Source organism: Drosophila arizonae, chromosome X, assembly GCF_054131065.1.
Source record: "Drosophila arizonae isolate 15081-1271.41 chromosome X, UAZ_ARI_1.0, whole genome shotgun sequence".
NCBI lineage: Eukaryota > Metazoa > Arthropoda > Insecta > Diptera > Drosophilidae > Drosophila > Drosophila arizonae.
Window position 1 is genome coordinate 14,235,378 of NC_142927.1, and position 25,247 is coordinate 14,260,624.

At 42.5% G+C, this 25,247-nt stretch overlaps 1 protein-coding gene across 6 annotated transcripts in view; it reads left to right on the forward strand.

Moving 5' to 3' along the window:
* The window catches only part of Dop2R (dopamine D2-like receptor), a 92,597-nt gene that overhangs the window by 9,701 nt on the left and 57,649 nt on the right, over positions 1 to 25,247 (forward strand). For 5 of the 6 annotated variants that reach the window (XM_089475402.1, XM_089475406.1, XM_089475407.1 and 2 more), the window contains exon 2: positions 24,509 to 24,579. The exons of the other annotated variant lie outside the window; for it this stretch is intronic. The gene's annotated coding sequence lies outside the window, so the exon portion shown is untranslated. The remainder of the gene's footprint in view (positions 1 to 24,508; positions 24,580 to 25,247) is intronic. 6 annotated transcript variants of the gene reach the window in all.

Below are 25,247 nucleotides of genomic sequence, written 5' to 3' on the forward strand. Positions count from 1 at the left end.
ATTATTTTCTTACACTTTGTTAGCTTTATTTGCTGCTCTCTCTCTCCCTCTCTCTCTCTCTCTCTCGCTCACTTCTGCTTTGTTTACAGTGTTGCGCGTCGGCGTTGTTCATGCGATTCGCACTTGACTCAAATCGCGACTCGCTCGACTTTCTATAGCCGTCTCGCTCGCACCGCTGCACATTTTGCAATTAGCGGAATTGTTTCACATTTGCTTGACGCCCGCCTGCCCGCACCACAGAGACGCAACTGGACGTCGAATCCAGCCTGCAGTTTATCTGCGGTTGTCACTATTCAGCCTCTATCTCTCTCTCTCTCTCTCTCACTCAATCTCTCTCTCACACCCTCTCCCTCGCTCCCACTGGTGAGTGTCTTTCGTTTTTAGCTTGGTTTGTCGCTCGGTTGAGCTTGTCTGCCTCTGCCCCGCCACTCTATCTCCCTCTCTCTCACTCTTTGCTGTGTTTGCTATTGCTGCTTGTGTCCAGCGTTTTGGCGCCCAGGGGAAGTGCGCTAAATCTTTTAAAATACATCTAAAAACCGCGTGGCACACACACACATACACACTCGAGCACACACGCACACACACACACGCACACACACTGAGAGACAAAAGACAAACAGCTTTATGCACTTCACTTGTATTTGGCTACACGCTCTGCCTCTCCCTTCCTCTCTGCCCCTCTACCCCTCTCCCACTCTGTCATTCTCACTCGATGTGTGTGCGTGTCCTTCTCTGGTCGAGAATCCTTGCTATCGTTACGTTCCAGCTGTTCGCCATCCTGGCGCTCCGGCGTTTTGGTGCACTCATGTGCATTTTAGTGGTAACCCAGTTTTCGTTTTTAGGTGCTTAAAAGGTTTCCCCATTTGAATGCTGTTTGGCTTTGTGTGGGCGACAAACAGCCAAAAGTGACAAGAGCGAGCGAGCGAGCGAGGGGCGACTCAACTGTTCTCAGTGTGTATGCGTGTGTGTGTGTGTGGGCAATGGACGGATACGGCTGCGGATACACGGACACACGGACACACGGACACACGGCAGATAATAGATCTGAGACCGAGCTGAGTTTTAAATCGCTGCCGCCTGCACACAATTTACTTATGTAAGCTCATTTTCAGCAGTTCGGTTAGTTAGAAGACATAAAACTAAGCCGTCGCCAAGAAGGCCAAAATGAAGAAGAAGAAGTAGAACTACAGCAATAACAGTAGCAGAAAAAAAACACAGAACGACGTAGAAAATACTTTTGCGCAAAATGGGAAAATTTTTAGCCGCTAACGAGGCAGCTGGCGGCAGACAACAGGAGGCAGCCGTTTCCTGGCCAGAAATGACATCCTCATCTTCAGCTTCAGCTTCAGCTTCATGCCCATGCCCAATCCCATTCCTGTTCTACACGTTATCCTGCCGCTGCTCTCTGCTCAAACGAGTTATGCGCATTTGCCCGCGAGCCAAGAGATTTGTGCTGCTCAGTTTCTGTTTTTTTTTTCCCATCATATACTTATATAAATATATATATATTTTGGTCTGGCCTGACTTGGCTGGTTTCCTTCTGTTTGGCGGCTGCTGCTGCTGCTGCTTCTTCTTCGTGTTTTCGCTTTGGCTTCATTTCTTTTCCGCTGGCAGGCAGCAGAAACTTGCAGCCGAATTTGGAGGCGCAGGTATCCTGTATTAACTGAAAAACCTCAAGGCGTACGTCATTTTGTTTACACAAAATCAGCCAAGTGGAGACAAGTGCTGATGCCAGTCGAGCAGTAGAGCAGTCGAGCAGGGAGAGAACCTGCCAGATGTGCCTGTAGATGGCTGCTAGACGATTGCTCCTAATGGCGTTGCGGACCCAGCGTGAGAGCGAGAGAGAGAAAGAGAATGCCGAAAAAATCTTGCCAACATTACGGGCTTTGCATTTGCATAATTATTATTGCAGATGTATATATCTCTGTCTCTATCTCTATCTCTCCCCCTCTCTCTCTTTCTCTCTGTGTGTATGTGTGTTTATGTTGGGCCATCGGAAGTATTTTGAAAGCAACATTTTGCATTTCATTTGCATTTTAACCAAAGACAACCAGCTGATAAGTGCCAATAGAGCCAGACAGAGCAAAGCGTTTAGGACCCAACTCTCAACACTCAACACTGAACACTAAAAAGTATACGAAGCGCTAGCAAATAAAATGTTTTTAGTTATGCATTGGGCATATAGCCATTGAGCATATGGTATATGGTAGTTACCATTTACCATTTAACATATAGCATATAGCGTATATCCTCTACAGCATCTAAAGTTTCCTCTTTATTCATAATCCAAACAGCAGAGGCATGGCTCTGCCTTCAATTCACTATAATTCCTTGAACTGCTATTAACATTGCACTATTCGTGAAATGTAAATATTTTACGTTTTCTGTACATTTAACAGTTGACCGTTTCACAAGTGCTTTACGTTCCGTTCGCAAAGTCAACCGAGTCATTCGCTCTCGCTTTAAGCAAAAGACTTCGTTTCGTTTCTTTATGCTTACATTTTCTGTTGAGCGCTTTGAGTTGAGCAATTCGTGTAACGCTGCTTTGACGAGCAGCGTTTAGAGAGCGATACGATTGATGTTCGCACTCGTGCGCAAACAACTCAAAAAGTCAATGCCAATGCTCTTCCCACTCCCACTCACATTCACATGCACACACACACATGTTTAGCGAAGACAACACCCGCACAAATACCAATGCATGCACAAAAGACTTTTTGCTTCAACCAAACGGTCAGGGAACAATAAGAGCGAAACGGAACAACAACAATTGTTAGCCGATCACGAAGGAGCTCGTAAAAGAAACGATGCAATCGGTTGCTCTCCGAGTCTTTTCTCAGTGTGAGAGTAAACTCACTTACATATGTATGTATGCATGTACATATTTGCGGACATTGAGAAATGCTGAACAGTTATTTGCGAGCTACGCTCAAACTGAATTGCCAATGTGCATTTTTTTTTTGTAATGACAATTTCAAGTTGCTTCTCCTCGTCCATTGGCAATGCGTAACGAGCCTCTGTGATTGGCTTCAATAGCCATCTCGCTCACACTCTCACGCTGTATGTATTTCTGAGCTATGGGGACATTTGATTATCTCATCGAGGAGCAAAGTCTTTTGTTTCGAACTCTTACAAACTTTATCAATTGCCATTGTTTACAACAGCATGTGGTTTGAGCACAGAGAAGGAGTGTTTTGACTCATTTCCCTGACCCTGCGAATGGCAAATTTCTCGTAAATTTCTTAAATTCTCTCAGGAGGCGGCCGTCAACTGCTCATGCTTAAATAGTAGCTCCTTCTGGAAGTTTTTTCTTTACATCATTTGATTTTAAGTGCTTTGTAGACATACATACATATCTATGTATGTAAAATTTACAATACTGATTAAAGCTCTCATCAATTGTGAACCATTGGAGTACTCCAATGTCGAATCGTTAAATCCGTCAATAACAGTTTCCAATTGGCAATCAGTGACATATTTAAGCCGCTTATTTGTTGACCAGACCTCTCTATCTCTCTCTCTCTCTATCCGTCTCTCTCTTTTTTACACACTCATCATCTGGCTTGTATTTCATAGAGTTCTGTGGAAAAGCTCTAAGACCTTCAACTCCAAATTGGCTCAGAAACTGAGGTAGATATCATTTTTGTACACATTCGTGAAATGAAAACTTTTAATTGGTTTCATCTCATGTGCCGGTTGCCATGAAAAGCAAATTGACGCGATTTAAGCCTCGTCGAAACACTAAATGACATATGGAGGATTACCAGATCTAATACAAAATGCAGAAGATAGTTATTAAACCCAAACTTTTTGTAACTTCTATTAATTATTAAATTGATTAAATTTAACTAAATAACTGTTTAAATATGTAACAATGTTGAGTGTTTAAGTGATTCCTTATATATAAGATTGAGATATGTGCGTAACAGTTCCATTTACATGTAACTGTTACACTATTTATTGATATATTCGACTGACCTAAAGTTGTTTGCTTGAACAACAGAAGAGGAATCCAAGTCGGAGCTAGGCGAATGCGAGGGCAGATCGAAAGTATTAATTTCGAGCTGATGCAACAGATTTGTTGTACTATTTGCGGACTGACGAATGAATTGGGTGAGAGAGAGAGAGAGAGAGAGAGAGACAGGATGACAGGGAGGCAGAGGGCAAAAGTCCAGCCACAGTTGTGACATCTCAATCTTGAATGCTGAGTGGATTTCCATAAAAAGTTGCCAGCATGCAGGTTTGCGCCAGCCACAACAGCTGCCCCTGTGGGTGGCACTCGATGTGCCCGGCTCGAGCCATCGCATTGGCATTGGCATTGGCCCTGGCTCTGGTTCTGGTTCTGGCTCTGAGAAGCCAAAATGGCAAAGCAAACATAAATGACAATGCATGCCACATTTTTCGCAGTAGCACAAAAATTCCAATTAAGTAGCAGCTGTTGGTAGCTCGCTTTGAAAATTGAACGACGACGTACGAAAGGGTGGTGGGAGGGGGGAGTGACGGGGGTAACCAAAAAAAAAAACCTAACCTAACCCATGCCCAAACAAGCGAATCAGAAGCCAAGCAAAAATTGTGTAAAAATGAGTAAAAGGAAAAGCCGAAACGGAACAAGATGAAGAGCAGAGCCAAAAATTGTTGAGTTTAGTTGTGGGGGGCAACGAAACGAAAACGAAAATCAAAATGAAAACGAAAAGCAAAAGGAAAATCAAAATGAAAATGAAAATGAAAATCAATGTCACTGTGTGCTGAGGCGGCGCTGACAAGTCAACCAGCCAGGGCCCAGGGCCCAAAGCTTTTCGTTTTTGGCTTCTCCTGCTGCCTGCTGCTGGCTCCTGCCTACTGCTCCTGCCTGCTGCTCCTGCCTGCTGCTGGCTGCCAAGTGCAGAGGGGCTCTCGATCTCGACCACAACAAAGATGCCAGAGCTGAGCGTTGGCCAGGCTGGGCATAAAAGTCAGAGGCACTCGTATGGGACAGCAGCCACTCCCACTGCCCACTGCCCACTGGCCACCGCCTCGCCCAATTGGCCAGGCCATTGCCGCCAACATGTTATGTTGGACAAATATTGTGAATATACCCTGTGAGAGTGCACTGCATGGGGTCGATGTGCTGCGCTGAGTAGCTAAATCAAAGACAATTGTTTAAATAAAAGAGATTCGCATTTAGAGCGAGTGAGAGGGAGAGAGGGAGAGTGATGGGAAGAGTGTGTGGAAATTGTAGTGAAATTCCAGAAAGCTTTCACTTGAAACACTCTCGCAGTGCATAGAATGGGCCAAAGGCTATGGCAGCAGCAGCTGCAGGAGCAGCAGGCAATGCTCTGCCCCTGCTTGGCCATGTGTATGTTAATGTGGCCATGATACAAGTATTATTCCAGCACACATCAATTCGGAAAGCATTGACAGGCGGCTTAGACTAGACATGATGAGCATGGAGATACCCTGTACAAGCAGAGAGCCTGAGTAGTCTAAATCCGACTGCATTATCATATCCATTCCAGCTCTCAGCTCATTATGATTGCCAGTTAGTAGTAACAACCTATATGCCCTACCGAGCGCTGCTTGTACAGGGTATGTTTGCTCAGGTCAGCTCTCTGTTGACTATACAGAGTGTTTTCCAGTCTCAGCTCATTAGCATTGCTATATATAACTTGGTAGCAACAACCCATATGCTCTACCGAACGCTGCTTGTACAGGGTATGTTTGCCAACAGTCAGCGGCACAGAAGGCAACAACAAAGAACAAATAACTGAAAAGAAAGCGACCCAGAAACATGCCAAACACTTGTTCACATATGTGAGTGAGTGTCGATGTGTGCGTGTGCGTGTGTGTGTGTGTGTGTATTTGTACGCGGACTAACAATCAAATCCCAGATGCCAGCGATGCTCAACCTAACAAGCAGGCAACAAAAAAGACGTCGACGTGTCGGCTAACCACATTAACCTGCCAAGAAGCTGCCTTTACGCACACACAGACACACACGCATACGCACACACTGAGGAGCCATGTTGAGATATAATACACAAAAAATAAATAAAAAAAAAATAAAAAACCAAATTTAATGTGCTTAAAAAATTTCATAAAGCAGCCAAACAATGCCAAACAACACCCACACACACACACACACACACACAACGCACAGCAAACATAAAATAAAGCAAACGTTTGAATTTTCGCCGAATTCAAACAAAATTTTATTTAAACACATTTTGCGGCCTTTGCAATTGTTTTTTGTTTTGTTTTATTTTTTTTGTTTGTTGTTTTGTGCCAAAGTCCGAAGTGCGAACAAAAGCAAAATATGCAAATATTTATACATATATCTGTCTCACTCTCGCTCTCTCTCTCTCTATATATATATAGATATATATAGTTGTATTTATAAATGCATCAAAGTCAAAAGGAAATCCACAAAAATTGGCAAATATTTTGCGCGATTTGAATCTCTTTGGCATTTATTGTGGCATGTTTCTCTATCTCTCTTTCTCCCTCTCTTTCTGTCTGCCTTCTTTTGGCTATTTTGGCATTTTACAGCAGCCCATGGCAAAATGTTTAAACGGCTGAAAATGCAATATTTATCTAGATAAAATTTAAAAAAATTCAAATTGAACTGAAAACTTTGGCAAATTAAATTATAGAAATTGCAAATTACTAGAAAATAAAGAGCAGCTCAATAAACTGAATCTGCAGACAGCTAAGCCTTGATAAGAAATTATGACTGGACAAGGCTATGTCCTAAGCCAGCAAGGACTTACTCACTCCAGCCCTGGGGCACAGTTGGACATTAAAATATCGAAATACTAGAGTTGTTCAGGCATACAAGGATTTTATAAATCACTCCTAAGAGCTCCACGACTAGCTGGTAGTGCCATCGAAATAGATGAGCGCCATATATATGGACTATATATACATATGTATAGGCAAATGAACGCTAATCGTGATCCCTAGAGATTCGAATTTCTAAGAGACGATGCATGAGAATTAGAATAAACGATAGATCAATGTTGACTCTTACAAGCTCATATAGGCGATATGTCTGGGTATACAAATTCGAACTCACAAGAATAAGCATCAATACAAAACTGAACACAATTCACAGTCAAGTGTATTCATTCACAATGTTCTATCAATAAGTCGGAAAGCCCCAGTTCAAAGTGCCTTATTTGTCAGTCAGTTTTAATTTTCTAATCTTATCTCTAATCTATAATACATAAATAAATCGGGGTTCTGTGAAGCTTAAGCCAATCGATTATTCGATTGATAATTTATATCGGATATTTATTATAGAGGTTTAGACAGATTGTAAATGAAACATAAACGAAAACAAAATATATTTAAATAAAGCGAATTTTGTGCTTGCTTTAAGAATGCCTCATCATCAATATGATATAGAAGTTGAAATAAATATTATATGTGTTATTTGCAATTCCAGCTGAAGCATATAAAAACCGAATATTACTGTTATACACTCTAAGTACAAGCAAATTTACGGCCTGCAAAAGGCTTCAATACCAACAGATTGCTGACACACTGACTAAGTAAATAATTTAGTATATAGTCATAAAAAAATGAATTAGATAATTGTATGAGCCAAAAAGCACTTAGGACAGAGATAATACAAAGCATATACATTTTTATAGAATCTATTTTATACAGGGTTGTTCATATTCCATGGAACCATCTGGCAGCCCTAACAGGTTGCTCTTATACGACAGTATTTTTTTTTTTTTTTTTTTTTTTTTTTTTTTTTTTATAAGGAATATATGGAACATTGTTGACAAAAATAATTATTTATTTATAATTATTATAATTATTATTATTATTATTATTATTATTATTATTATTATTATTATTATTATTATTAATATTACTATTATTATTATTAATATTATTATTATTATTATTATTTTTATTTATTTATTTTTTTTTATTAAATTTTTTTCAAGTAGACATTATATTTGCATGCGATATCTCTTATCTCCGGCCTTGAGCCTGCACGGCGTATTGTGCCCGACTCTGTCTACAGATGTAGGGTTGCCAGATGGGTGTCCCGAATATGGTCACCCTGTATATAGGCATTGAGCAGCTGCTGTTGGGCTTTAACAATTTGAGCCGTGTTTTTTTTTTTTTATATCCTGCCCCATCTACAGTATTGATGATGATATTATTTTATTTGCCTTTGGCATTTGATTGGCAGTGTATTTATGACAGGGCGAGTGGGAGAGAGAGGGGATGGGCTGAGCTAATCAAGACAAGGTGTTTTTTATAGAGCCACCTGTCCTGTTGCTGTTGCTGTTGCTGCTGCTGCTGTTGCTCAAATGGCCAAACATGTTTCGCGTGCGGCAACATTTTGGCAACATTTGCGCTAATTTGTCGCATCGAGGCACGACATGGCTCCTGCTGGGGGATGGGCTGCCATTTGGGGCCTTTGCGTGGGAGTTTTAAGTTGTGTGACCTATGAATTACGAATCGAGTGCCGTGAGCGGCATGCATAAATCTCGAGTGCTGCTATTTCGGGGGCAAGTGCGTGCCGTCGATTGGCCAAGATAAGTAGCAGTAGAGTGAGAGAGAGAGAGAGAGAGAGAGAGAGAGAGAGAGAGAGAGAGAGAGAGAGAGGATGAGCTGTTGCTGCTGCTGTTGGGCACAAGCGCTAATTGTTTGCTGCGTTTGCTGCTGACAATTCGCATTTTTTTCCTCTGTTAGGCAAATGTTTCTTGTCGTGAACTGACACGCAAATGTTGCCCGGCCCCTCCCCTCCCCTCCCCTCCCCTCCGGCAACCGCCAACCCAACTGAACGAGCGAAGGAACAGCGATCCGTCAGCGTTGATTGCGATTGCGATTGCGATTCTGATGGCGATTGCAATTGCGATTGTGCGAGAGCTGCCAATTAATTAATTAGCGGGGCGTGGCAAGGGCCCTGATTTATGTCAGATTACCCCAGCCAACTGCTGCGGCTTCTGTGGCAGCAGCAGCAGCAGCAACACGCAAAACTGACATTTTTATTGTCCCATTTCGCATGACATTCAGCGCGCATTGTGAACCGACTGAGCTGAGCTGAGCTGGGCTGGGCTGAGTGAGGCGCCTCAGACAGGGCCGTGGGGTGCAGCCCATGAGTTCATTTCCACGGCGAACATGAGGCGCGTGCGGCTAATGCAGCAGAGAATAAACATTTATAATTAGCACAGAACTAAAGAGGAAGGAAGAGAAAGACAACAGACAGAGAGAGAGAGAGAGAGAGAGAGAGAGAGTGAGAGGGAGAAAGAGAGAGAGAGAGAGACAGGGCTTGTAATGTGTGGAATGTCTTAAAGCAGACTTGGCTGCATTGCTTAACACATATGTTAGTTAATATTACGTATACGCTCTGTGAACTGTCGATAGATAGTGACAATCGTTGGTCTCCCGCAACAAGCGATACTATCGAGTGCAACATGGATCGATTAAACAGTTTTATAAGGCAATAGTGCTGAATTATGACTTCATTTTCACAGCCAACATGCATACAGGAAAAACGTATTTCTAATTAGCAGAGAAGGAGGAGAGAGAAGAGAGATAGAGAGACACAGAGAGAGTTTGTAAGGTCCTAGAATGGCTAAGCAAAGATGTAATAAACTGTGCCGTTAGCCAGTTTCAATATACAATATACAGTAGAATCCTCTACTCTCAAGGAATTGTCGTTATATCCGCAACAAGCTATAGCCATATAAATTTGGTCATATAGCTTTCTCCGGAATTTTCGTCGCAATAACCGTACGGACACTATAAGCGGAGTCGTTATAAATGGTTTCTACTGTATATATAGATATGTATATATAGGTATATATAACATCACATTGCTCATACGCTCCATGGGCGATCGATTATAGCTGCAAAGCCATCGATAGCGAATCAACTCGTAGGCTTCTACTATCGATAACTTCCGCATTACATAAAAGGATTAAAATTTTTACGTTTTTTTTCAACAGATGGATAGACGGACGGACAGACAGACGGATAGGGCCAAATCGACTCAGCTCGTCGCCCTGATCAAGCGTATATATACTTTGTGGAATCTGCCAAACCTACTTCTGCCTGTTACATACATTTGAACAAACCCATTATACCCTGATTTCCCATTTTCAAAGGGCTCAGGGCATAATAAACATAGATTTTGTCCTTGTTAAATTATGCAAAAATGCTAGAGTTAATCCAAATTAACCCTTAAGCCGAAACCCTTTTATAGCATCTAGCTGAGCTCTGTCATCTGTGTTGCCCAGGTCGGAGCTTCTCGGCTGTATAATAGACTATAGCAGTTACAGAGTAGGCAGTCTTCCAAGTCTAAACAGTAATTTCGTATGCCAAATATATGATATAGAACGAAATTATTCAGATTTTCACTTAACTATCGGCCAAGTGAGGCGATATATCAATCAACCAACGATCTGCATCGATTTATAGCTAGCAATAACCTATGGCTTATCGATGGTTATAATAGCTCTAGTATCGATGTGTCATCGTATATAACGTTAATAATTGGTCTGCATTATTCATTTCTTAAATATATATACCAAAGGTACAGTTAGAAGCTTAACTCTTTTTAAAGCCTGGCGAGAGCAAATGTTTTAGAAAACCTTGGTTTTTTTTTTTTTTTTCTGTTATATATTTAAATATCGATTGACCGACGTTGCGCTGGTCGCCTCATTCGTGTTTATTTTCAGCTAGGCAAGATATATTTATTTATTGTGCGAAACATCGAAACTGACAATTTTGAAAGAAGTCCTTCCATTAGGGCTGCGCCATGGTTACGGCAACGACTACGGGTGCGGGTACGGGTACGGGTACGGTTGGGTTTTTACGGGGGCTTGGGGCTGGCAGGTTTGCTGTGCCTGATTATGGCGGGGCAGAGAGCCGCCTGCGGCGTCCCTTAAGCATTTCCAGCAGTGTTACTAAAAATATACTGCAAATGGGCAGAGAGTAAACGTACAATGAAAATCAGACTCTGGCTGTGGGTGGGTGTGTGTGTGTGTGTGTGTGTCTGTGTATGCGTGAGCCCTAAAAGCAACAATACAGCAAAATAAACAAAAGCTCTGCACGGCCATTGTGTGCTTAAGACACACTGCAAACATTTATACATACATTTTACGTTCATTTTTAAGCATTACGTATACGTAATTTATTTCGAGAAGACGCCAGAGATGGGCGAAGAAAGCGCTGCATACTTTTGGGCGCGCACATGCGTGCCAAGGAGACGACAGCCGAAGAGCCGCATAAACAATGCAAAGCTGTAAAAGAAAGGACCAAAAGAGTCTCAGCCAGACAGGGGATAGCGAGAATTAAAGAGAGTGAGAGAGAGGGAGAGAGAGAGTGTGTGAGGTAGAGAGGTAGCGAGCGAGAAGAAGTATGAATAATAATAACCAAATTGGTTTGAGCTTATTTTGGCACAAGTGAAACGAAATGAAATTAGCTTTAAGTTCTGATGACTTTCAGGAGGCGACGTGAACGACTCGAACGACTCGAACGACTCGCTGTGGCCAGAGCGCGGGCGACAATTTGTCAATTGACGCCCAGCCAGGCGCTGAAGCTGCTTCCGCCCGGCTGGCTGTCAATGGGACCAGGACGAGGGCCAGGACTAGAACCAGGGCAGGGCCAGGGCCAGGCAGTAAATTTTATAGAATTTAGCTGCAGCCGCCTCGTCGCGCGTTTTATCGTGTTGCGGCCGACGGACGCAGAGTCTTTATCGCTTTTTCAAAATCATCTAGCTGGAATAAACACATTTCAGCAGCAATTTGCCAGGGGGCGAGGCTCAGGACCGATCGAATCAGCTGAATGCAGCAGCAACTCCACAGAAAAGATTGTCCGAGTCGCACTCCAGCTAATAGCTCCACTTCAAATGTACTAACAAGTGAATGACGAAGTGACTGAGTGACTGAGTGACGGAGTGACTCATTGGCTGAGTGACCTCCTCGAGTTATCCTATGCAAATAGCTGCACTTACAGATTTACTTAGCCGCAGACGAAACGCGCTTAAAAATTCATTCTATTTACAATATAAATTATGTAGACTCAAGGGAGAATCAGAGAGAGGGAGGGAGAGAGAGAGTGATGGAGAGAGGGCGAGAGGAGTGGCAGAGGAAACCCTTTTGGCCATTGGCCTGCAATGTAATTGAAACTGAAACCTAATGATGCGTTTGATTGGAGCCAGCTGAATGGGAACACGACACTAAAAATAGCCACCAGGCGGCTCTCGGCGATTAGTCTTGATTAGCTGCTTGGCTGCTCACTGGACGATGGGCATTATGCAAAGGCAGCTCTAAAGAGAGTTACATAGCTATAACAGAGTCAAGAATCTAGACATACATAGATAATAGATTGTAACGCGCGAATAGCTTGTAACAGTAACAAATCACAGTGGACCTCTTCATTGCTTACTCTCTCGCTCTGTTCTGTTCAAACGAAATATATCATGCTTACTCCCACTCACTCACTCGCACTGTCTTGAGTCAAAAGCATCGTTTCTTTTCCTTCTTGTTTTCTGTTGAGCCAGTCGTGTGACGCTCATTGAACGAGCATCACTTAGGGAGAGCTACGAATGACGCACAATGAGACACAGTAATTAGCAAATAACTTTACACTTACAATCCACTCAATTCACATACGCAACTGATATGCTTAGCGAAGACAACAATCACACACATACCAATGCTTCATTTCACTCAACCAAACGGTCGGGCAACAACAAGAGCGAAACGGTTAGCAACGATTGCTAACCGATCACGAACGAGCTGTGAGAGAGCCGATGCAATCGGTTGCTGTCTGAGTCTTTTTTCAGAGTGTGAGTTAAAGGCACTTACACATGCATGTATATATACAAATATTTGCAAATATTGCGAAACGGTTAACAGCAGTGAGAGAAGCTCTGTACTAAACTCTTTCGTTGCTTACAGCGATATGGCTATGGCCATTGGTCGACATGGAGAGTGTCATATCGGCCTAATTAAACGGATTCTCCTCACACCCACACACACACACACACACACACACCTCTGGACATGGACGGTTAATTGCGAATCGGATTTCAAATTAGCAGCTCGGCGTAAATTCCGAGCAATTTGCATGCATCTGCAGTCAGAAAAGTCATTAGTTATCACATTACGCCCTCTGACCACGTCACGCCCACAATTTATGTTCATAAATTATGTAGCTGGCTGGCTGGCCGGGTGAATTCCCGGCCGAACTACAAGCGAAACAGCAGGCGAGAGTTGTTATCCTTTTTTGGTTGACGGCTTCACTGAAATCGGAATATGCAAAACGTTTGATCCCTTCCGGCTTAGCCGAACTGCCATAAACTGTAATGAAAGAGTGACCGAGTGGGAGAGAGAGAGAGGTGGGGGGTGGGAGAGAGTGCGAGACAGACATAGTTAAGCAGGGGCAGATGGTAAAAGCGAGATAGAGCTTTAAATTTATTACAAACCCAATAAACCCCGAGCAAAGACAAAATTATTTATTTGGCCCAAACGTTGAAAATCAAAAAATGAAAGAAGGAAAAAGATGGACAAAAAAAAAAAACAAAAAACAAATTCCTGTTGACGGTTGGACTCTGCGAACCCCCAACAGTTCCGTCCACAGGCACTGCCGGCTCCACAGTCGAGGAACCCTTGTCGCCACAAAATAGTCGCACACAGCAAAACAAAAGTTTATTTATTTGAAGCGCCGAGTGAATCGAGTGGCCCAACTCTTAAATACCCTGCAACAGCTGCGAAAACGCAGACATTTATCATCCTGCTGCGAAACTCCTCATAAGGCTGACCTGGAAGACATCTTGATTCGAGTCACCCATCTACCCTTTTCACTCTCCGCTCAGCTCCTCAGTGCTTGGTCCTATCTGCAGCCTTCATCTCCTTCCCAGCCAAGGAGCACGCCCTCGAAAGTTCTCAGCGCTGCAGCTCGGACCCATCGGAAGACAACTTGGACGAAAACGTTTTTCATCTTTTTTTTTTGGTGGGGACGGGGGCGGGGGCGTGGGTCATGTCACATGCTTTTGTTGCCAGCATGCAGACTCTTACAATAATTGTTAAAAACTGACTCTGACAAACATACACAGAGAGACAGAGGGCGTGAGAGAGGGGCAGGGAGAGGGATGCGGCGGTGCAAAACAAAAACAAAAATCTGTGGCTCACGAGGGGTCAGTCGGATCGTTTTGCTTTTGATTAAAAATCCGGTCGGACGATATTATCTTCTGCTGATATGTCGACCCACACTCAGACTCCTGCTCCTGCTCATGCTACTGCTCCTGCTACTGCTCCTGCTCCTGCTACATGCCCATGCCCATGTCCGACTGCTGTCGCCTCGCCTTGACTTTGGGTCGCAAAGTTTAGGTTCACTTCATTTCCAAAGTTTGAGCGCAGCGGGCACGTACACAAGCCACGCCCACAGGCGAGTGGCTGGCTCGCAATGTTGAGCAACTTTTACACTATTCGCCTCCTCCTGCCCGCCTGTGCTCAGGGCATTCTGCGCTTTGCATTTTCCTCCCCATCCCCCCTCAAAAAAAGCAAACAACAACACGACTCATAAGAGCCATAAAAATGGGCAATTTTTTACATTTTCTGCTTCTTTTTTTTTTGCATTTTATTTATTTATGTTAAATTCATGACATGTATTTAAATTAGTTGCCAAGCAGTTTGTCCCTTTTTGCGAAACACTCGCAGCCGGTCGCCCTCTCTTTCACTCCCTCCCTCTCTCTCCCTCTCTCTCGCTCTGTCTCTATCGGTCTCTTTCTGTGAGTCCCATCAAACGCAGCCGTTGTGAATTTGCACTCCAAAAAGTAGGCAACTCAAAAGCCGGCGCTGCATTAACAAACATTCAATTATGAACCATGCCTTGATATCTCGCTCTCTCTCTATCTCTCTCTCGCTCTCTGTCTCTCTTCCTCCCTCCCCCTCTCTGGCCTACTCTTTTGCTAGGTCCATCCATTAGCATTTCCATTGCAAAGACAGCGTCAAGCAGCAGCTTCAGTTTTAGCCAGCATCCCGAAGGCCAAGCGACTGGGTGCGGGCGGTGCTGGATGTGAGGAGAGGGGGCTAGGGTACGGCATCAAACTTTTGCCATTTGCTTGCAGGCAGCAAACGACAAAGGGCAAAGCAAACACGCAAACTTTCCCAGCATATATCTTGTCAGTTAGTGATATGTGTATACTAAATAGCTGCATACATTATCACAGCGCCCAGCAACCAACATGTCCTCTGCCCTCTGCCCTCTCTCTCTCTCTCTTTCTCTTTCTCTGCCACTATCTCCTGCTGGGCTTGGCTTAAAAATTGCGTGCCTGGTCAAGTAAATGAGCTTTCCTATGGCTTTTCCACTTTTGTGCGTTGGACCAACATTTAGATCAAAGACACAGACATACACACATGTGTATGTGTGTGTATGTGTGTGTGTGTGTGTGTGCACGGCGGATACTCTACCGGAAATTGATATTTAATTAAGGTTTCGCTCGCCGCCTTTGTCTGTCGCTGCGCCAAAACTTTCGGCCGTCTGACTTTTGCCGATTCGGATTCGGCAAATCGCTCAAGGCCACAATTTTAAATACCGGCTGGAGCTTAGTTGCGGCCACATCAAGTCGCCAGTGCCCCTCTCTCCCTCTCTGGCAATCTCTCAATATCGCATTCCAAGTGCCAAAAACTTTTCAATGCAAGTTAAGCAGAGCAAATACAAAACTTTTCTAGCTGCCACATGACAAATAAATTTGCGACTTTATCGCGTTGCCTGCTTTGGAGTTCGGAGATCGGATGCGGATGATACGCTGTACGCACAAACAGTGGGGTATATTGGCTTGGCCAGATGCAAAAGAGCAGCTGGAACAACTGAAGCGAGGCCCTTGATTAGGGCAGCTGTATGTAAGGATATCTATTATGAATCAAATGTAGTGTAGGACGTAGATTTATTATGAATCAAGTACTGTCAATTAAATAGCTATGATATATGAACTTACAGATATTATATATATGCATTTACTTTTATTCAATTCACATTAAATTAGTTTAAAGACCTCGACTGAAATGAACGCAGGGGTTCAAAGGAACGAAGCAATGTCAAATTGCACAGGGTAGTATTCCAGTGTTGTAAAATTTATGCAGGGTACGGGCTAAGTCAGCGAGAGAGAGAAAGAAAGAGAGAGAGAGAGGGAGAGAGAGAGAGAGAGAGCGAGAGAGGTAATGACACCAAACGAGGTAGTAGCAGAGAGGCGGTGCTCGAAATAAAAACTTGCCAGGTGCTAGGCATACAAAGAGAGCGACTCGCTGCACTCTAAGCCTCATTAAGTAATGCAAATGAAATGGAATGGAGAAACGCCAACTTGGCATGCAATCGTATCAACACCGTCCCTGCACATATTCATACAGGGCTGTTCATATTCAACAGACACAACTGGCAACCCTTTATCTTTTGAGAGTAAGCCGTGCACAATACGCCGTACCGGCTCTAGGCAGCCAATCGAGAGATATATTCAAAAAGTGAAGTCAACAAATCTACTTGAATCAAATTAAATGTTTATTATTGTGATTTTCTTTAATTTAACAAGAAACAAGTAAACAAAAAAGCTCTAAAAGTGTTCAAATTAGGCTGAAAAAACAATGTCATTTTTTCGATTTTTCTCGATAAAAAATTATCGGATGAGATATCGAAAAAATATGATAAGCTTGTACTGCCTATGGTATACACGAGCATGCATGCCAAATTTCAGCTCTCTAGCTCTTATATCTTCTGAGATCGGCTTGCTCATGCGGACGGACGGACGGACGGACAGGGCTATATCGACTCAGCTCGTCGTCCTGATCAAGAATATATGTACTTTGTGGGGTCTGCCACGCCTCCTTCTGCCTGTTACATACTTTTCAACAAAACCATTATACCCCGACTTCCAGATGGGTCTGTCTATAATGGTTCACAATATACATAAGTAAGTAATGCAGCAGACTCAAGATTCCCAAGTAAACTCATATTTGGGCAACTGCTGAGCTGAGTCAAAATTTACTTTGAACTTTTTATTATTTGCACAGATGCTGCACTTTGGAATAAACTCAAAATCAATTTCCAGCCCAGATTTATGAGCTTTTAAATAGGTAGCACTGCGAGTGCTCAGGCCTAACGCAATTATCATTTGGCTCACATCATCACATCAGCCTCAGCCTGAAGAGCTGCAGCTGTAGGGTATGTGCCAGTCGATACATTCACTGGAAGCAACGGCCGGCATTTGAGCTCAACAAGTGAAATCCCATCGAAAGTCACAGCTAAGGCTGACTTTGGATTGGAGCTAAGCTCAAATGTGTTTTATATTGCAGATTAATGGGGCTGTATCTCTGAATGAAACTATCGCGCGCTCTACTCGTAGTCCTAGTCCTAGTCCTAGTCCTAGTCGTAGTCGTAGTCGCTGCGCCTCCACTTCCTCGCGCCGCATTGATTTCTCACAGCGAAACGACGAATATTGGCATTGAGTCTGGGTCTGGGTCTGGGTCTGGGTTTCGTTGACTCGCGGCTATTAAAAGTGCCGGCAGGGGCGAAGGGAGGGGCGCTGCAAACATTTTGTTGCTCATTAAATGCACTCAGGCAAATTTATACCCATTTATTTTTAAGGGCACAAAGCGCTTCAGTCTCTTAAGGGGGCCCAAAACGGGGGGCGTCACGCTTTAATGATGCTCACTAAAAGTGTTTTTTTTTTCTTCTCTCTCTCTCTCTTTCTCTCTCCCTCTCTCTCTCCTCTCCTCTTTATTTATTTAAATGCGAGCAGAAAGCAACAGCCGCGTCTCAGCTGCTGCCCGATAGCAGCAGAGAGATAGATAGAGAGGCGGCAGGGGCGGTGCAGGTGGCTGGAGTCGCGGCGGGGCTGGGAGGGCGCTGAACAAACTTTATGACTTTTATCTACGCGCAAGTTTCGAACTGGAGCCCAGCAACGGCAACGGGAATGGGCACTAAGGCTGACACTAAGTTCGCAGCGAGCGCGAGAGAGGAGGAGGGGCAGGGGTGCAGGAACAGGCTGAAGCGGTACAACATCAGCTGAGTTGCCTCACGGCCAAATGCATAAATATTTTCAGAGTCTGTGTCGAGCGCGCGAAATGCTGCCAAAACAGAGACAGAGACAGACAGCGAGAGAAAGAGAGCGAGAGGGGGGGGGGGGAGACACATAGAGGCTGGTTGCTTGGAGAGTGGGAGGTAGAGAGACATGACATTTTTCATATAAATTTATTTGGCTTTGGTCGCTTTGTCGGCCCTGCCGCAACATTGATGGGCGTGGCATGGCGCATATTTGCATATTTGAAGCCAAGCAGCACCAAAGTGCCATAAAAGCAGGCTACAGCCGAATGAAATGAAGTCAAATGGCAGAGTACAAAGCACAAGCAACAGCAGCCCAACGACCAAAACAGAGCGAAGCCAACCCAAGCCAACCAGACCAAAACTTGACCGGACTCCTAGGCAGAACGGAACGGCACGGCACGGCTCCGCACGGAGCGGCCAGAAGATATAGGTAATAAAAAGCTTATATAATAGCAGATGCCATACTAAAATGTCCAGCGGACAGCGCCAGACGGCCGAACGGCCAATCTCAGCTGTTGACTGCCCCAACCCACACACTCTCTCTCTCTCTCTCTCTCACTCCACGCCACGACACGGCAGCGTCTATAAAATGGTGTTGGGTAAAGGTGTATGCAGAAAGTAAAAGTAAAGGCAGACAGAGTGGGAGCAGATAGAGGGGAGGAGAGAGTACTGCAAACTAAAGTCAGTCTCTCAACAAAATTGTGCTTTAATGTGTGGTATTTCCTTATTATAGGCTCCTTTCCTATATTTCTCTCTCTCTTTCACGGCCTCTCTTTTGCTTTCCATGTCTCTGTCTGCCTATGGTTTTTCTCGACTTTCACGCACTCTCTCTGTCTTACTCTCTCCATCCGCTTCAGTCTTCCTCTCTCTCATTGTTTAGTTTCCTTTTTGTATATCTCATATTTTCTTTTTCGAGCACGCTCTCTTTCTCTGTCTTTATCTCTCTCTCTCTCAATGATTCTGCATTTCTTATTCTATCTCTCTCTTTTATATTCCCTCTCCCTCTCTCTTTCTCATTTTCTTTCTTTCTGTCTCTCTAAATTCCTCTATCTCATTTTCTTTCTCTCTCTCTCTCTCTCTCTCCCTGTTTGCTTCTCTCACTCTGTTTTCCCCTGTCTATCCCTTTACATATTCGTACCCATTCTCTGCCTGACTTCACTCTTGTATATTCGCTCTTTCACATATTCAAGCCTTTCTCTCTCTCTCTCTCTCTCTCTCTCTCTCTCTCTTTCTCTCTCTCTCTCTCTCTCTCTCTCTCTCTGGCCATCACATAATCTATTTCTTTCTTCCTCATTCATTCGTTTTCTCTTTCCATCTCCGCTTTTGCACACTTTTTATTGTTCTATCTCTCTCTGTCACTCTATCCCTCTCTGTCCACCTATTTGCTCTCCCTATCTCTCTCTTTCTCTTTCTTTTTATCTCTCCCTTCCTTTTCACTTCCTCCCTTCCTCTCATCGACCATTGAGCTCCAATTAAAGCGATAGTTTCCAAAGGAACCCCTCAAAAAACTGCTCCCAATTGATCTGCTTATGTAATATACTTACATACATATTAAATTTACCAGAGTCATACTCACAGCTCTGTCATACCGTTATCTCAGGCTGATAGCTCGGCAGCGACGCATGGAGATATTCTAATGCAAATTGATAATTCGATTTAGTTCGCATTTCCTATATGGCTTTATGGGAAACATGAAATGGGAGCCAGTGTTTGCTCGTGCTGCCGAGTCGGTGTTTCGCTCTTTTTGATAGAGTGCAAAATGTAATGTAAAATGCATAAGAAATAAATGAAAATAATTTATTTACATAAAGGCAAAGTGAGCCGTGTCGCCATCAGCGTCGAGTTACAAATTCGTTTATTCGACACAGAATCTAGTTTGAGGGTTTTCCGTGTCCACAGCAAACGCTGCCGACAGCGAACCACTTGTCACGTATACCCTGTAAAAGCAGGCCGAGAGGGTGGTACTCAATGAATGAATAGAGAAAAAATGAATAGATGGAAAATGAGATCGAATCGATCAAAATGAATTCAGATTTTGTCTGGGAATCAACTTGAATTTGAATTAAAATTTATATATATTGCTTTGGGGTTTATTTATATTTATACAATACATGGGCCCTACAGGATATCAGTTAGTCGAGCTCTTCGAATCTGGCGCATTTACTTTTTGTTTTGACCGCTTCGAGCAGATTGTGTCAGATATTAAATTTATTTACGCGAAATTCGCACTTCGGGCTGTGTGAAAAAACAACGGCAGCAACAACAACAACACCAACTACAGCTACAACAACAAGAACTGTGAATGTGGCACAAAATGTTGCCAAAAAAAAAGTAAAAATAAAAATAAAAAATAAATAGAAATAAACAAAAAGGAAACAAAATAACTGAATTCAACAAAAATAAAATACAAATATTGGGAAATGGCGGACAACGCTTTTCATGAAAACCGTGTTTAGCTTTTCAATACTCTGTACCCAAAATGCTAGAGGTGGGCGTGAGGAGTTTTATTTGGATGTTATATGGATTGTTATGTGGACTCTCCAGATGAACTCAATTGTTGTTCTATATAGAGATTTATGTATGTGAATATATACTATAAGTGGAGCGTATGTGGAATACATGTGGATTCCATGTAGAGTCAATGTTGAATACATGTGAATTCTACTTGAAAGCTATGTGAACGCTTTGCTAAATCTATGTGGAATATATATAGACTCCATGTGGAATCTATGTATAATCTCTGTGGATGCTATGTGGACTCGATGTATAATCTGCGTGAATTCTATGTGGACTCGATGTATAATCCATGTGGATTCTATGTGGACTCTATATATAATCGATGTGGATTCTATGTAGAATCTATGTGGAAACTATGTATAATCTTTATCGACTCAATGTTATGTTCATGTAAACTAAATGTAGAGTATATATGGTATATATATAGAGCCTAGTTGGATTCAATATGAGCTCCGTGTACACTGCATTTTTAATAGATGAATCTCTGTGGACTCTATGTGGTGGAATTTATGTGGAGTCTATATAAGCTTCATGTTTACTCTATGTGAACTCAACTCGGAGTCTATACGGAGTTTGTTGAATATATGTGAATCTATGTGTCATTTATATGGATTCTATATAGAGTATATGAACGTTATATGGATCGTAAGGCTTGCCGGTGAAGATGACCTTGATAAAGATAAGAGCAACAATATTTGCGATTACAGGGTATTCGGCAGCTGGTCAGCGACGTGCCGAGCCACTTAGCCAGTTGAGTGCATTTTGTTTTATGCTTGTCGCTGCGGATTACCAACTCGAAAAAGGCGTTCAACTATGTGAAGTTGAAATTTGACTGCGCTCCCAGCATTGGGTATAATATTTCAATTCGTTTCGTTTCCCGAAACAAAGGGACTCTAAAGCGCTGATTGGATTGGAGCTGGCGCGTCCGTAGCGCGGCTGCAAGTCCCCGAGCAGCTGCTGAATTCAGCTGCTACCAATTACGATTTGCGATTACAGCGTACAAAGTGCCCAGCGAGTTGAAAGAGAAAGCCGAATGGGCAACACATGATGGAGACAGAGATACCCCTTACCGAGTCTGTTGATATCTGATAATAATTGCGAGCTGAAGATTGTAAATATTTAATTGATCATCAAGCTAGAATCCTTAGCTTTGATTACTGCAATCGTGCATATGCGCATCAGCAATACCCTCTACTTTTTAACTGAAAGTAACTCTGTAGTACTCCGACTTCATCTTGGTATCTATTAACACTTTGGCATTCACTTATATAGCAAGCACAAGTATAAAATTCCTGAAAGCCAATATGCCCAGTTTGATACTCATTATGCGAATGGAATTTTATAATTGTATAGACCATATGCAGCCATAACGTGAATCAATAATTAGGTAAAAGTGAAAATCTGTGTTTGATATTATTTTACCAAATTACGAAAAGCCACATAAAATGCTCAATGCCAGAAGATAGACTTAAATTTTGAGTGGTGCGAATATCGGTGGGAGTGGGCGGAAGGGATGGGTGGGCGGGAGTCCTCCACGGACATGTATCTATATTTATATGTTGTACGTGTTGCAATGGCTCACGCATACATTGATATTGCTGTTGCCTATCTCTCTGTGTGTTACGGCAGTAAGCCCACGAAATGTGCGCAGCATAGGGTATAAATGGGGTCCATTGACTTTGCCAGCAAAGTGATACATGGGTGATACATAGATGGGACATATATGTGAAAGGAGTAGAAAGAATCAAGTAAATTGGAGCATATTTAAGGTTGATAACTTACAGAATATGCACAAGTTTATACAAGCCGTTCGCTATATCTCAATAATATCCATATCAAACTATATATAGTCATATGGGATATAGACAGTTTTGAGGGTAGTTGATAGTATTATATGATGTCTCTTTACTAGGTATGCACGAGTTCATACAACCCGTTTATTTATTTGTGATGATATGCAGGGACCGTAACAATTATAACTTTTATAGCAAAAAATTAAAAAATAAGCATTATTTTTGGAGTAATTTGAAAAAAAATTATTTTTAATTATTATAAATAATTTATATGATAAAAATCAAAAATAATTATTACAGATCAATTTTTATATAAAAATCATGACTGACAAAATGACATCATGAATATGACAAAAAGTATCGATATCAAAGTATATGCAGTCATATGAGATATATACACTTTATATATACAAGGCAAAGTATGGCATCAACCAAGAGAACCCATTTGCTAGTTTATTAAGATATGTAAATAGTATCTACATATATCAGGAGAGCTGTGTGAATCTGCATAGACTGTGTTAGCTGATAGAATCAAGTAAATGAGATAATTTTAAAGTCTGTTCTTATTTTTTATACCCTGAACCCATTTTCAATGGGAAATCAGGGTATAATGGTTTTGTTAAAAGTATGTAACAGGCAGAAGGAGGCGTGGCAGACCCCACAAAGTGTATATATTCTTGATCAGGGCGACGAGCTGAGTCGATTTGGCCCTGTCCGTCTGTCTGTCCGTCCGTCCGTCCGTCCGTCCGTCCGTCCGTCCGTCCGTCCGTCCGTATGTATGAACGCGTCGATTTCAGAAGATACAAGAGCTAGAGACTTCAAATTTTTTTTAAAATGTCCGTAATTACAGCGCGCATATCAAGTTTATCATTAAAAATCGCTAACTCATCCCGATCTTTTTTTATCGATAAAAAACCTTATCGAAAACCAGTTATAAAATTTTATCTTCTACACCCTTATTGCTAGAGTCTCCAAATTTTTAATGTATGCTTATATGCAATTTATCCAATTTCGGTTTTTGTTAAAATTTACCCCCCACCCTTAAATTCACCCCCTCACCCTCACTTTTGTAAAAAGCGTATTTCAAATACTAGAGACTTGGGCTTTGGAATATACACACATATTCCCCATATGATTACGCTCTAAAAGTTTCATTAAGATCGTATGTCTACAAAAGAAATTATTTAACAAATAAATTCTCATAATATTGCCCACACTGCAGCGCAGCCCAAGCGCAGTCGCTGCTTATTGCGGAGTTAGCAGAGCGCAGGCTTATGCGTGCGTGTGGATGCATGTGTATGTATGTGTGCATAAAAGAAGTGCAGAATGATTAGAATATCAGCTTGGAGGGTTCAGGGTATCTCCTAGTCGAGCAGTCTCGACTGGAGCTTTCTTACTTGTTTTTAATTTAAATTTATTTACAGGTTAGCATACCTGTTTTTGGCAACTTAATCTAAACAGAAATGTTAACTAATTTACATACTAAAAGCCACAATCTAAGATACTTATATATTATGTATATACTATAAAATGACAGATGTATAAGCAGGTCTTGAGTGTGATGCCGTTTCAGTCTCCTCCATATACCAGTTCGGCGGTTGACTGTGCTTTGCGCTGCAGAGCCTAGGCGTCTGGAAAAGTGAATTGCATGGGAGTCCAGTTAAAGTCTGTTGCCTTACAGAGTATGCACAAGTCAATGCGAATCGTTTGTTAATTTATAATGATAGATAGAAATCAAAATGTCTGTCTATATAGGCATAGACTGCACTAATGACATCAGATAGAATCAAACAAATCGAAATGAGAAGACACTCCACTCAGCTCCTTTACAGAGCTCCTCTTTACCTTCAGTTTTTTCCAAAGAGTATTCAGAGTTCAATAGAATTCGCTTTGGCATTCAGTCGTGTTTACATCTTTTCTTTTATGACGCTCGCTCGCTCTGTTTTGCATATAATTCGGGCTTAACGGCTGCAGTCGCGCGTTGTTGGGCAGTAAAAGCCTGTTCGAGGCTCTGTGCGGCTGAGCCGTGGCTCAGTCGTTAAACTGGGCCTGGCCATGAGCAATTGGCATAAACGGTTAGCTGTCGCTGCCGAACGGTGTTGATCCGGTGTTGACTTATGCGATTATTTCTCTTGTACTACTTGCAGACGAAATACTTTGGAATTTGCTCGCACTGCCAATTGATCGCATCGAACAGAGCCGAAATACCCTGGAATTGGTGAGTATGCGACACTGGGGATAGCTGTCACAGCTGGGGACCGGCCGGGCGTCCGTCTCTCGGGGTTAATTAAAATAAGTAATACACTTTGACAAAATTCCATTTAATCTACTTCGCTTCGAACTCGCTAAGACCCAACCAGAAGCGCCAAATTAATTATGCGCATATTTGTGGACTCAACAACAGCGCCAAAAACAAAATGAAACCAAAAAAAAAACAAAAAAAAAAAAAAAAGGAGTGGAGCAATGGGGAGTTCTGGGAAGGGACAAATGTTCGAGAGGCAAAAAGAAAAGAACCAAAAAAAAAAAAAAAGGTTCACTTTGATTTGCATTTTTTGGCGTACTCGAATACGACATTTATGACATTTACCGCAGATTGCGGGGCAGCCGCCCCTGGCAACCGCCGCCCTCTATTAATTACAACAATCCACTACTAATCAGGGCTCCACTGGGCTCCGCCGGCCGTCCGCTGGGCTCCCCTCAGTGTTAAATGGACCGCTGAGCCGCATAATTTCCAAGTGCTAAGACGGAAGCTCTACGGCGGAGCATTAAAAGCAACAAAAACAACAAACAAACCAAGAAGATGTAACAATGAAGGAAGATGGAAGAGAAAAAGGCAGAATATGGGGAAAACATATATTTAGAAAATTGAATATAGAACAGTTACTG